We start from the raw sequence: 14518 nt of genomic DNA on the forward strand, positions 1-14518 counted from the left end.
TTGGTTGAGAGAACTAACAAATGACACATCCACTATCAAGAATTGAATTCCTCCAAAATCGCATTTTGACTTCCGTTTGTTATTGCCTACGTTGTTCACAAAATCATTCAAAATACGATGACAAAGATAAAACATGTAAGGATTAGTTAGGTCTGTTCCTACAGAAACAAAAGGACAGAAAGAGCAGCCATTGTTGAAAAAGAATTAACAATATGACCCATTTACAACTTTATTTGACTGGTAGCCTATTATAAAAATGACTTTTCCTAACAACAACAAAAACTTCTCTGTAATTTCGGTGGCATATATATAACAAAGAAACTTTGCTATTAAAAACAAACATCAAACGAAAAGAACAAACGTAGCATAGAAAGAATCAAATACATGTATGCTTGTTGTTATTTGACCATGCACATAATTAACTCTAATACAAATTATGGAGTCCAAAGAAGAGGATCGCATCAACAATTGCACATAATTTCCGTGTTAATACGATAACGACATCTCGTTAACCACTTCGTGACGCACCATGTTCGTTACTAATGTTGGTTTTACAACTTATATCGACGAGAACAAGGGGAATATGAGAAACTATAGATTAAGGAAAATGATGATTTGCTATTTCACCATAGATTAAGGAATATGATATACTTCTCACATATATCATGCCGTTAGCCAAAGTTATCTTTGGTCACCATCCTAGTGCATGTTTGTGTCCCACCCAATGTTCTTTTGTCTGTTCCTTTTCCCCTTTTTTCTTGCTGATAGCTGACCCCTAGTTTGTTGCATGCATGAACCCTTCTATATTTTTGACTCGAAAGAGACCATGAGCTACAAAAGCCATTTTGTTTCACTTGGAATAATAATTGGTGGAATCAGTACGGTTAACCAACAAAGTCACCAACCTAACCCTAAATTAAGAAACGCTAAGAAAGCGACGAAAATTAAGAAATCATATAGTCAGTCTATAATGTCTTATATCACATCTCGGGTCACCATCACAAAGACAGGTCGTTATTCTCAATCGCTGAGTCTCCTCATTTTGGTAGGTAGACGCAAAAGACATGTTTTAAACCACAGGTTTTAGGGTGTCACCTTCTGCCGACTAAATCGAAACCCTTGCCCAGCTGCACTGCAACGAGTATATATCAATGCTACTGTTTAGCCATGTGCCAATGTTAGGAATTGTGGATAAAATACGATTGTCCTCAAATCAAAACCAGATTGTTCATAATTGTACTTGGACCTTCTGAAATAAAACCCTACATCTTGATGTATCCATGAACTTGATCCATCCTACTGGACCTAAATGGTGAAATTAAGGACAATGTCGGTATATGAGGACCCCACCTATGAAGAACAATATGGAGTGAGAAGTGGAAGTTGTTGGGAAAGAATCTCATGGGTCTCTTAATAGGCTATATTCAGTCACGTACGTACATTCCTATGTCACCGAATATATGTTGTTTACGTATTTGACTCAAATCATATCACGAGCGAGTATTAGAAAAGAAAATAGAAGAAAAAACTAAAAGAGCCACGGATCATCCAAGGAGACTTGTTGAGAGAAGCTCATGTCATCAGAAAATGAATGGTGATTGATGCATGCACACGTACCCTCTGCTTAATTTTTTAATTATTTTTTATGTTGTTTTTTCATACACCTTAGAAACTCACTTGGAATATGTGCCATGTTTCTTGAAATTGTCACTAGTGGGTAACACATGCCGTTAATACCAGAAAAACTTTGGATTCCACATACAAAGTAAGATGGTTAACAGATGTAGGTGGTTACTTAACAAGAACGTACACTTTTTATTTTTGTTGATAAAACTGCCTGGTCAAGTCTACTTATACGAATCAACATTGTACATAGAAAATATCGATAGTCTCAACCTTTCACATCGCCCTGAAATCGATCCATTCCTACCGAAATTGTCGCCTACATTATATAAAAGACATCATCATTAATGTATGTAAGTATTTTTTAGTGAAAAATTATATCTCAGATATGCATATACTATGGGCTAACCTAACGACTATGATGTCAATTTCTTAACACTTGTTTTTCACATCATATCACTGATTAATCTAATAACATTATAATATATTAATAGAAAAATAAAAAATAATCACAAGAAATTCAAATTTAGGCAGGATTTGTTTTTTTTAATCCGAATTTAGGTAGGATTGTTGACAAGGATAATGTAACTTCTAACACTAACCTTGATAAGACATGATAGCAAATAGAGGATCTTCTTAGTCTATGTAGTTCTTTAATACTCTTTTTCTAGATGGGGTGAGATTTATTTGAATATGTATTTAATTGCAAGGGAAGGGACCTCTATTTATATGCATCACCCGCATGCCTTGCCCATCAAGAAACATACGAGTGTTCTGTTTGCTTTAGGTTAGGTTGTTTCAATTTATATAGAATTAAGAATCCTCTTAGCTTTTGTGTTTGCACAAGAGATAATCCGATAAGCTTGAACTTTACTTCTTGATCAAGCAAAATACTCGGGCCCTTATACAATTAGAAGACCACACTTAGTGGATTAAGACAATAATTGTCTTACATGCTCCCACTTAGTCAATTAATCACAAGAGACTTTGTATTGTTCACTTTAAGGCCATGTAAAATAAAACTCAAACTAATTCCAACTAAGGAATTGTCAATTATGAAGAATAAGAAGGAACTATCAAGACTTTATTGAATATCCAATACTTCAAGGCCTTTATAGTCAAACAAGAAATCAAAGAACCCCCAAACTTGCAGTTAAAACCCTAAAAGTTCTTTGAGATTCAATGTATCTATCAAATACCTGATAACCATTGAAAAGAAAAAATAAACCAAAAATATTTTTATATTTTTGCAAAATTAGGGCTCAATTATTTTTTGGTTTAATTGTAACAATGGTCCCTGAATTTATACCCGATTTGTAATTTGGTCCTTGAATTTGCAAAATGATAATTGTAATCCCTAAACTTTACTTTTGTTAGCACCATTGGTCCTCACGTTACATTTTATGTTAAATTTAGGGACAAAACCTTACATTTCTAATGGGCAAAACACTAGCAACCCACCCTCTTCCCAATAGACCCACCCCCATTCCAACAATTCCGTCCCTAACCCTTCCCACCCAACCATAGCCGTTGACAACCACCTTCTCTGACACACGTAGCACCACCCAAGCTACCCTAAAGCACCATTGCAGCACCCCAATCCACCCAAAAATTAATCTCCCCACCGAATCACTCCCAACCCATCGCATAAACACGACACCCACTCTTCCCCTTCACCACTCCCACCAACTCTTCCCGTTGGGGTTGAGATTTTAGGTTGGAATTTATTGAAGTTGATGTGAGATTTGATGTGGGTTTTCATTTTGGCTAAAGTGTAACATATCACATCGACCAACGGAGAGGGGGTGATGTGCCTTATATGTGCATGTCCACCTCCATCTAGCACGAGGCCTTTTGGGAGCTCATTGGCTTCGGAGTTATGCGAGTTTGGGGTAGAGCAATCCTAAGATGGGTGACCAATTAGGAAGTTGTTCATGAGTTCCCAGAAACAAAACAGTGAGGGCAGAGAGGGGGACCCAAAGCGGACAATATAGTGCTACGGCGGAGCCGATCCGAGGATATGACATAAAGAGAGTGATGGATGGTTTCCTGTCAAAGTTAGGGAGGCTGGTTCTCTGTTGTAGTTGAGTTATGGGGTGGTGGGAATGGTGGGTACAAAGTGGTGGTTGGAGTGGTAAAGCTGGTTTACCCTTAAATTTAACCACACAAAAAAGTAGCAGATCTGACGATAGGACTAACATTGCTAACAAAAGTCGAGTCTAAGTTAAGGGACTATATGGTAACTAAAAAGCCTTTAGTTTTTCCTACCACAATCTCTAAAATCTCACGACTAGCGAAGCTATTCATCTTTCAAGCTTACAACCACACGTTAACTCCCACATTACTTACTATATGTTCTTCACATATTTGGTTCAATTACTATATGTTCTTCACATATTTGGTTCAATTCATGTCGTACGTGAGAAGATATGTTGAGAAGACCTATCAATGCATTTTATATTTGTATATTCTAATTGTGTTTTTGTTGCACAGTAAACCCAAGAAAATGAGAAGTTAAACCCTATCAGTGTGTTATATATTGGTTTTTGATTGTATGTTGTAATTGTGTCTTGTAAACTATAATGACTGCACATGATACACATCTTTGGTCTTCTATTAGAGTTGTCAAATATCAAGAATATACAAGAGCACATCTCCTCAATCTAATCCCTTCATACACTGATTCTAGACGGGGTGAAGTCTTTTGTGTGGGTTGACTTGATCGGTTGAGTAGGAGCACTTGTATTTATATGCATCTACCTAAGAGTCTTGCCCATCAAGAAATTCTTAAAAAGTCCTTATTGCATTAATTTTATAACTTCTAATCCACAATTAAGAGAGGAATCTTTCTAGCTCATATATTAGCCTTAAAAAACTAACTTTAATAGAGCGGCAGGTTTAGTCATATTTGAACTCCTAATTGATATTAAGTATTAGAATCATTTGATGATTATAAGACCACACGTTAATGAGATAGACATCTATATGTCTAATAGTCTCCCACTTGGTCTAATGATCATCAATAACTCAAAATTAATTACTGTAAGGCCCATAGAATTCAACTAAACCATAATTACTAATCAAGTCACTGTCATTCAAAAGAACAAGCATGTTACTATCAAGACTTATTGAACATTTCAATATTTCAAGGTCTTTATAATTACACATACAAGCTCTGAAGATCACATGAGACTTCCATCAAGACTATTGAGAATTTATTATAATTAATTTATAAGTCGGATTAGCATCAAGTTTCATGGAAACAAACTAGAGACATTAATCTTCATACAACAAAAAATCGGCCAGCGCATAGCCTTATAAGCCAATTCTTAAACATGCAATTATTCTAGTTTTAATATATACTGTGTTGCGACATTTAATTATTTGTCATGCTTGGAGAAGACAATTGCCTTAAGCTTTGAATATGTACACATGTATTCTTTATGTTGCTGGAAAACTATCAGCAAAACATGATGATATTCCTTCACCAAAAAAAAAACGTGATGATATTAAATTAACAATAACTTCAATCATGGCAAAAGGCAAAGTACCAAATTAATAAGAGAAAAAGTCGCGGCTTTGGATTGAAACATGGCACAGGTCTTTATTGTTCATAAGACATGTCAATTATTTAGGATAAAAATTGATCAACCGTGATTAATTCACACTAGTCCTTAATAAATGTAACATAAATTCATGCTTGTCTTTCTTTAACAATTTCTTTAAAACATGTCACAGCAATCTGATAACAACAGTAGTTTGCCCATTTTTTCAGAAAACTTTAGTTAATTCAATGTAGCCATTCATGATCCATACTTTTGTATCTGGCTATGGACATGGGCAAGAAACAAATTGGGTTGGGGATACTTATAGGGGGATGGATTAGGTAGGAGATATTTTATCACCCAATTGCTGCGGTAGAAAAGGTGGACGATTTCTTTTGGTTCTAAAATGTGCAACCTAGGCTCTGATACCAAATGTAAACTATAATGACTGCACATGATAGAACACACATCTTTGGTCTTCCATATTAGAGTTGTCAAATATCAAGAATATACAAGAGTACATCTCCTCAATCCGATCCCTTCATACACTCATTCTAGATGGGGTGAAGTCTTTTGTATGGGTTGGCTTGATCGGTTAAGCAGGGGCACTTGTATTTATATGCATCTACCTAAGAGTGTTACCCATCAAGAAACTCCTAAGAAGTCCTTATTGCATTAGGTTTATAACTTCTAATCCACAATTAAGATAGGAATCCTTCCAGCGCTTATATTAGCCTTAAAACACTAACTTTAATAGAGCTGTAGGTTTAGTAATATTTGAACTCCTAAGGTTTAGTAATATTTGAACTCCTAATTGAGGATCCCGAGCCTCTGCATTTAGGTTTCGAGTTTTTTTTTTTTTGCTTCCTCTCTCGAGGGCATACTATATATATATATATATATATATATATATATTTTTTGGGTCTTATACTTCTTCATCTCATGCTTCAAAAATTTCAACACCCATCGATCTACTACTCCACGTAATGCGTAGATTTCTAGGTTTTTGTTTTACTATTCTCCCATTAACTGTTGCTTTATATGTGTGGAGTCATAATAGGAATTGAAAGTGTTGATACCAATCAAGACTTTGAGCAAGGAGGAAACAAACTAGGCAGTCATGGTCTAAATTTGAGGAAGAGCAATTGCTGACAGTGCTTGAAGATTTTGTGGCTGGAGGCCATCGATGTGAGAATGGTAATTTCAAATATGGTACTTTGCTCCAAATGGAGAAAGTTTTGAATATTCTATGTCCTGGTGCTGAGCTAAAGGCAAGTCTACACATTGAATCAAAGTTAAAGTGGTGGAAAAAATGCAAGTGGATTTGCATGGAATGATGTGAAAAAATGCATTGAAGTTGACAGTAATAAAGCTTGGGAGACTTATGTGCAGGTACTACTTGCCTATATTTCATTACAAAGATTTTTTTTTGTTCCATAGTTAAACATAAATTAAGTGGTGTCTTATTTTATTGTAGCACCACAAGAATGCAGTTGAATGGAGGAACAAATCATTCCTATTATTTGATAGACTTGCTAATTTTTTTGGAAAAGATCGTACTAATGGAAAAGGGGCTGAAGTCATTAGTGAGATGATGGAAGAGCAAGGGAATAATGAAGTTGATGCTAGTGATGACAATGATACATTTCCCATGTCAGTAAACAAGGAGGGCAACCGATCTGTGGTTAGTCAAAACAAGAGGAAAAGAGGCTTAAGTGATAAAGACAGAATTGTGACTGCACTTGAAAAATTGTGACTGTACTTGAAAAATTGTTTGAAGTATCTGAAAAAATGATGCAATTGGTGACTAACGCTTTCTTAAAAGGTAATGAAGATCGATCTGATATTGCCAAAGAAGTCAAGGAAATTGGGTTTTCTGCTATGGATCAAATTAAAGCATTAAAAATCATTTTAGATAAGCTACAAACAATATCTCTATTCAAGTCACTTGATGCAGATATCAAAAAAGCCTTTGTTGAGCAAGTGCTCAATGAAAATGCTTGAACGAGGCAGCATATGATATATTGGAAACACCACAAGTGCATCTCCCACCTTAGAAACACCACAAGTAGTTGCTGCTACTTTTGTTTTTGTTGCTTCATTAGTCTTAGTTTGGAATTGTGGATGTTTATTTATATATGTTATTTAGTGGATTTTTGGTTAATTATTATTATTGTTAGTCTGTGCGCTTGTGGAAAGTAATACGTGAACTTGAATTTGTAATTTCAAGCTATGTGGATGACTTCTGCATATATATAAAATATCTAACTTTTGCATCTATAAATATTATATGACTTTTGCTTTATATGATGTTGGGATGGTTTGGAGCTTGTCTCACCACCATGTTTGAACGAAGAAAGGAAGAATAAAAGGGTAAAGGTCATGTGGCTAATGGTTCGGCAATTGACAAATAGACATTTTGTTTTTACAAACTGTGATTGCAATTACTTAGTGACAGTTTGGCAATTTGCATTAGGAAAGTTGAGCTTTCACATTCAGGAAATGTTTTTAAAATATAGGCAAATTTTGGAAAATTTAATTCCAATTTTTGGCCTTGGAATTATAGTAAAAATAGTTGATAATTAAAATATTATCACAAGAAAATTTTAAATTTTTTTGTCCTAGACTGAGCATAAACTAAACACAGGATAATATTATTTTCGTTATCCAGCTTCTTAGTCCGATACAGCACTAAACTTAAGTTAGTACATCCAGCTTAGACCAAACCAAGCCAATCCACAAAATTCTAGAATTTAATCCAATTCATAACAGTCCACCGTCTAACATGTCTAAGTTGCATAAACTTTATGTGGTGATTAATGAATGAACATACCCCTTGCTTTCTTAAATATTATTTTTTAGAAACTCACTTCCAATTGTAGGCCATGTTTCTTGAAATTGTCATCCCTAGTGTGATACTTGCCGATAATACCAGATAAAATCTTGGATTCAATAACTGACTAAGAAATCTAAAGGTTAACAAACCTAGGTGGTTACTTAATGTAAGTACGTAAGCCTTTCTTGATAAAACAAATAGCATGTATTTAAGCACTGCAGTTATAGAGTGTCCGTGCATTTAAATAAATATTATGCATAGCAAATATCGATAGTCTCAAGCTTTCACAATGGTACATGCCCCATATTCGATCCATTCCAAACAAATTTGTCGCATATATATAAAAGTTAAAGCCATTTAGTTAAAACATCATCAATGTATATAAGGAAAGCTTTTACATAGTTGTTTTATCTCATATGCTTATGTGAAATATCATCTAATTGGGTGAATTAGGGTTTGAATTGGGGGAAAATAACTACTTATATGGAGGAAAATGGATAGCATAGAGCTGGGTAGGTCGTTTTAGAGGATACTTGTATCCAAATTGACAATTTTACCTCTCAAATAGAGTTGAAAGACAACTTCAGACAAAATAAAATTCAAGTATAAATTCAAAGACGTCTATTATAGAAAGTCCTATATACCCATACATTATGGGTGGGCCAAGCTAACAATCAAGATGTCTTGACTCTTGTTCTTCACATCATATCCTTGATTGTATTTCCAAGAATCTAACTTTAATGTATGGCCTTTAAATTAATAAATAAATAAAAAATATTCCAAAGAATCAATATATGTGCAACAAATTCAAATTTAGGTAGGAGATGTTGACAAGGAAGTGCTCAAATATTTGAACATTTGCCACAAGCCATGACTACTCTTAGCACGAGGTCTGCGTAGATTCCTATAAAACTAAACTAAAGTGTCTGATTTTGTATTACTATACAAAGTTTATGGTTACAAAACTAATACCTTTGTCATCTACTTTCAAAATACGATTTTATAATCCCTCAATCTCAATAATGTCGGCTAAAATTAATATTCCATTCACATATAATAACATTATACCAAAACTGCAGTCGTTTTCATGGTTGTTACTTATAGATATGTGTCCAAAATAAATACATAAAAAAATGTAATTCGATGACCCCGAGAGGTGCCGACGTGGTATCAATCACTTAACAAACATTTCCATTTCTCTGTTATTTAACAGAATTTTCCTAATCCTTATTGTTTTGTATAAATATATATATATATATAATGTTTATTTTACATGAAATTTTTGTTACGTGGATCAACAAATAAATGATTGTCTAAATTAGTTAATGTTGGCGAGTCCTTACTTAGTTAGGATTTTGGTTCTTTATTTTATTAGAATTTTGGTTATTTACCAATAATTATTTAGTCATATTGTAATAGAGATTTACTTCCTATTGTAATTTAGACATATTTCCTATTTTATTTAGGGTTAACACATCTTTGTACTTGTATAAATACCTCCCTATTGGAGAAGAATAATAATATGAGCGTATCTGAGCATAACTGAATATTTACCCTACTTTGTTTAACATGGTATCAGAGCTAGGTCGCTAACCTGTGATAACCCCTGCCAAATTGAGAGTTGTTGGCACTCCTCATTCCTAACCCATCATGGGTCTTCATCTTGTATAGTCATCTTCTTTTGTTCAATCCTCTCATATGTGTTTTCACCGCACCTAGCCTTCACATGCTTCTTTGCTACTGTTCCCAATTGTTTTAATTTTTTTTAATTTTTTTCATCTTTGTATACCACATGATCTTTCTTGATGTCTCAGCTTCTCTATCTTTGAAACTTCATAACAGGTCTCTTTATTCCGTGAGTTTCGTCACTGCTCACCTAGCCTTTCCTTTGACTGTTCTGCCGGTCTCTGTCTTCTTCGGCAACTCTCTTGAGTTGCCTTTCTGCTTCTTAGTTTTGAGCACCCTTTCTTTGTTTATCTCTTTGCTCTATTTAGCTCTATTTTATTTATGTTTATCTCTTGTGTTTGTCTATGCCCAATGGCTGGTGTTTGTTGTGTTCTTTCCCCCGCCATCTCTCCATCTTTGTTACTCTAACTTTTCCCGTTGGGTGTTTATTATTTATTTTTCTATCTCCTTCCCTTTTACCCTTATGCTTATTTCTTTCTACCTTTGGCCTTTTTCCAATATTCATCCCTTTCTTTGTTTGTCTATTTCCTCACAGACACCTTCCTTTGTCATTATTTTCCTTCAATCACAACATTATTCTCTCCTTTTTTCTGTTCTAGCACCTCACTTTCTTCTACTAGTTGCCTTTTAAAAATTGTCACATGCAATTTCCCATGCTTTACTGTTTTAACATCTTTAGTTTCTTCCTCTTTGATCTACTGATGTGGTTTCCCCTGCTATGCAGTCGAATTCTTTTCAGGTCCTTTCTATTTCTCATCTTTCTTTTACCAACCTTTTCCATTTTGGGTGCTGCAACTTTATTTTTCGGTGTTGCTTTCTCCAAATCTCGACTCTCATACATCATCAGATTTGAGGGGGAGTGACACCGCTGCAATTAGCTATCTATTTGCCATGGCTGATTCTTCTACATCTAAGCGTCAGTCAACTTCTGTTTCTTAAGTGCCACTTCTCTTATGGTTCCGACGACCCCTTCTCTTCAGGGGAGTGAAGATAAGTTGTCTGTGCGATAATGGAAGTATTTGTCATCGTTATTGCTGCTAACTACTATGTCCTTTGCTGGTACCAGTACCGTTGCTCATCCATGTTATGTCTCTTGTTGGGGACAATGTTATTGCTCTTGCTTATTATGACTCTTGCTGGGGACAATGTTGATTATTGTTGATGATGTCTGTTATGTCCTTGCCTTGTCGCTCTTGCTGGTGCCAGTGCCTTTTATTACTGTTGTTTGGTACTAGTATTATTGCGCCTGCCTATTATGACCCTTGCTGGGGACAGTGTTGATTACTATTGATGATGCCTATTATGTCCTTGCCTTGTTACTCTTGCTGGTGCCAGTGCCTTGTATTGCTGTTGTTTGGTACTAGTATTGTTGCTCCTGCCTGTTATGGTGCCAATATTGTTGCTCATGCCTTTGCTGGTGTGTTTCTGTTGTGGTCGATGTTGTCGTCGTTGATGTTGCCTTTGCTTGCTTCGCTTTCCTTTGATGTGGTCATTGTCGTTGTTGTTGTTGTGGCCTTGCCCTTTGCCTTTGCTTCTGCCTTACCTACTATCGCGCTCACAGGGTTTCTGTGTTCTGTCTTACCTATTGTCATGCTAACAGGGTTTTTGTGTTCTGCTATGTGCCCTATTTTTTACTGTTTGCTCTTGTGTTTCTGCTGCGAACTTTGCTTTAGTTTGTCACTTGTTTCACTTGTGGTTGACGAAAATACCTTCTCTACAATTGGTGCTTCTCAAGTATGGTGTTCTGTGACTCGCTTGTCAAGTTGGATGTGCAAAATATCTTTGCCCAACTTGAGGGGGAGCGTTGGCAAGTCCTTACTTAGTTAGGATTTTGGTTCCTTATTTTATTAGAATTTTGGTTACTTACCAATAATTATTTAGTCATATTGTAATAGAGATTTACTTCCTATTGTAATTTAGATATATTTCCTATTTTATTTAGGGTTAACACATCTTTGTACTTGTATAAATACCTCCTTATTAGAGAAGAATAATAATATGAGCGTATCTTAGCATAACTGAATATTTACCCTACTTTGTTTGACAGTTAATACTATATAAAGGGCTTGTAGCTAAAGCGGTTAAGAATAGTTAGATTTGCAACTGGTGTCCTATGTTCGAATCCCCTCTTCCATTACGTTTGTATGAATCAAAATATGAAAAAGAAAAAAAAAGTAGTTAACACTATATGGTTACATAAATGAATCATATTTTGGAAAATTTTCAGAGAATGCAATTTGAAATGTGCATTTGTATCGATGTGGAATGAAGACTTTTTTTGGGACAAAAATGTCCGCGTAGTTCAATGAACATATGTAATAAGTTACATATCGCATCTTGGTCAAAACATTGGGTTGCATAGTTTGCACTAAGGAAAGCAATCACATATAAATCAAGGTTCCATGGGACCAAAGTTAATATTGTACTGGACCAGGCTGGCTGTATACATACATAGGCTTCATAAAGTTTGATAAAGGGCTCGGCCTTCATTAGCAAGGGCTCTAAATTAATCCTACCATACAATGCTTTAATTATTTGTGCACAGTGACTACCATGTCATACTTCTTAGGCTAATAATTACTATATTAGACATTTTAGTTAATTTTGATTTGAATTTATAAAATATTTTCTTATCTATCCATTTTAATTTTGAAAATCCCATAAATATGCGCGGATACAAAAAATAATAATAATAATAAATTTCCTATAATATTTCTTCTTCATCTTGTTCATCTTCTTCTTTCTTCTTCCTTCTTTTTCTTCTTACAATCCTATGGAGGAGGTATAATTATCTATGGACTAGGAATATACATGAATGTTAATTAGGTATGAATAGGTAAACTACCTATGGAGGAGGTATACATATGAATGCTATTTATCTATGGAGGAGGTATACATATGAATGTTAATTACCTATGGAGGAGATATATGATATGAAATTACCTATGAATAGGTATACACAAACTTGCAAAGCAGGTAAATCAAACCATCAAAAGACATATATATATCTCACCAAAAGGTATTCACTGGTTGAAAGCGTTTGATAAATTAAGATCAATTGTAGAAATTAAGATTAATTGTAGAAATGTGATATTAATTTATTGATTAAAGTCATTAATAAAATTTAGAGGATTGACTGTACAATGGCACTATGTGTAAATGTTTTAAAAACAGTGACCAAGACTTTACATACTTGGTTGGCCTGTTAAGTTGCCAGACCCAATTCAATGTCAAAAGAGAGGTGGACTGCATTCATAGTGCAAACTCAAAATCGGACCTATATCCCTAAATATTTTGCCAATAGGGTGTAGTTAAGTGAAAAAGGGTTTTGACTTATAGACTAGTGGTCTCAGGTTCGAACCCTCATAATCCCTTGGTCGTGTGTGTGAGAAATCCCCCTTTCTCTTATAGTTTATATTGGCATGACTTGTGGACTCACCGTTACTTCCTTGCATAATAATGATTCCTATATTCGATGTAATTAATTTACTTTAATTCATGATTTCCTACTATAAATAGAATTAGGAGTTATCACTTTCCTTGACCTACAAGGGTTTATTGTATTATAAACACAACCTCCTATGAGGAGAAGAATACACAGAAAATTCCCACAAATAATATTCTCTCATAAGTTTCATATTTTGGCATGGTATCAGAGCAGTAATCTTGGGATTGCTGCTAAACTCTAGCCAACCACATGCCAATGCCGCCATGGGGGATCAATATACGATCATCCCTCATGGAGGTAGCATCACCGATTTTTCTACCACCCAGACTTAGAAACTAAAAGAATTGATGACCCAGATGACCCAATTTTTAAAGATACAGAACTAGGCCTCGGCCCCAACCATACCTCGATCTTAGAAGAATTGCTGTTAAGAATGACCTAGTTTTTGAAAAAGACCTTGACCCTGACCCTGACCCAGACCCAGACTCCGACTCATACTCAGACCCATATACTAACCAAGACTTAGATCCCGACCCCAACCCTGAAACAAACTCAAACCAAGATTCTAACCCAGCCTATACCATATGAATTTTCCGCTGCACATATTATGACTTCCCTCACAGAGCTCCAGACAAGTGGAATAAATTGTACATACTGTGGCGATCCAAAACACATTCGTGAGACTTATTTCAAATTGAATGGCTACCCCAATTGGTGGGATAAACTCAAAGATCAAAGACAATGTGAAGCTGCCATAAGTGATTCTGGTTATGTATTCCATACTTTGAATACGAGTGCTTCCACATGATGGATCATTGACTGCGGCGCAACCAATCATATGACGTCTGATCCTAATGATTTTCTAAGTACCACCCAACCCAGACGAACTAGTATTGCTAATGCCAATGACGTAACTTATCCTGTGACAGGGGCTGACACTGTTGCTCTATGTAGATGACTTCAGTACATGCATGGCTAATAGTGTGACGCATTCCTCTGATAGCAAACAAACACAAATCTGGTTGTGGCACTGTTCTGCACTTCCATCCTTTAGTTATATGAAGCATATTCTACCCGATTTATTCTCAAGTTTCAAAGAATCCTACTTCAAATGTGACACTTCTATTTTGGCTAAGAGTCATCGTGTGTCCTATTCGTTGAGTACGAGCAAGTGTATTATTCTATTTACATTAATTCACTATGATGTTTGGTGACCCTCGCCTATCACTACTCCTTCTAGTGTCTGATGGTTTGTCATATTAGTTGATGATTGTACATGGATGACATGGCTTTATTTGATGAAGAATAAAAACGAAGTGTTTTCATGGTTTCGTTCGTCCACAAACACATGCAAGCTCAGTTCAATGCTCAAATTCAGAT

The sequence above is a fragment of the Prunus dulcis genome, chromosome 7 (assembly GCF_902201215.1).
Source record: "Prunus dulcis chromosome 7, ALMONDv2, whole genome shotgun sequence".
Classification (NCBI taxonomy): Eukaryota; Viridiplantae; Streptophyta; class Magnoliopsida; order Rosales; family Rosaceae; genus Prunus; species Prunus dulcis.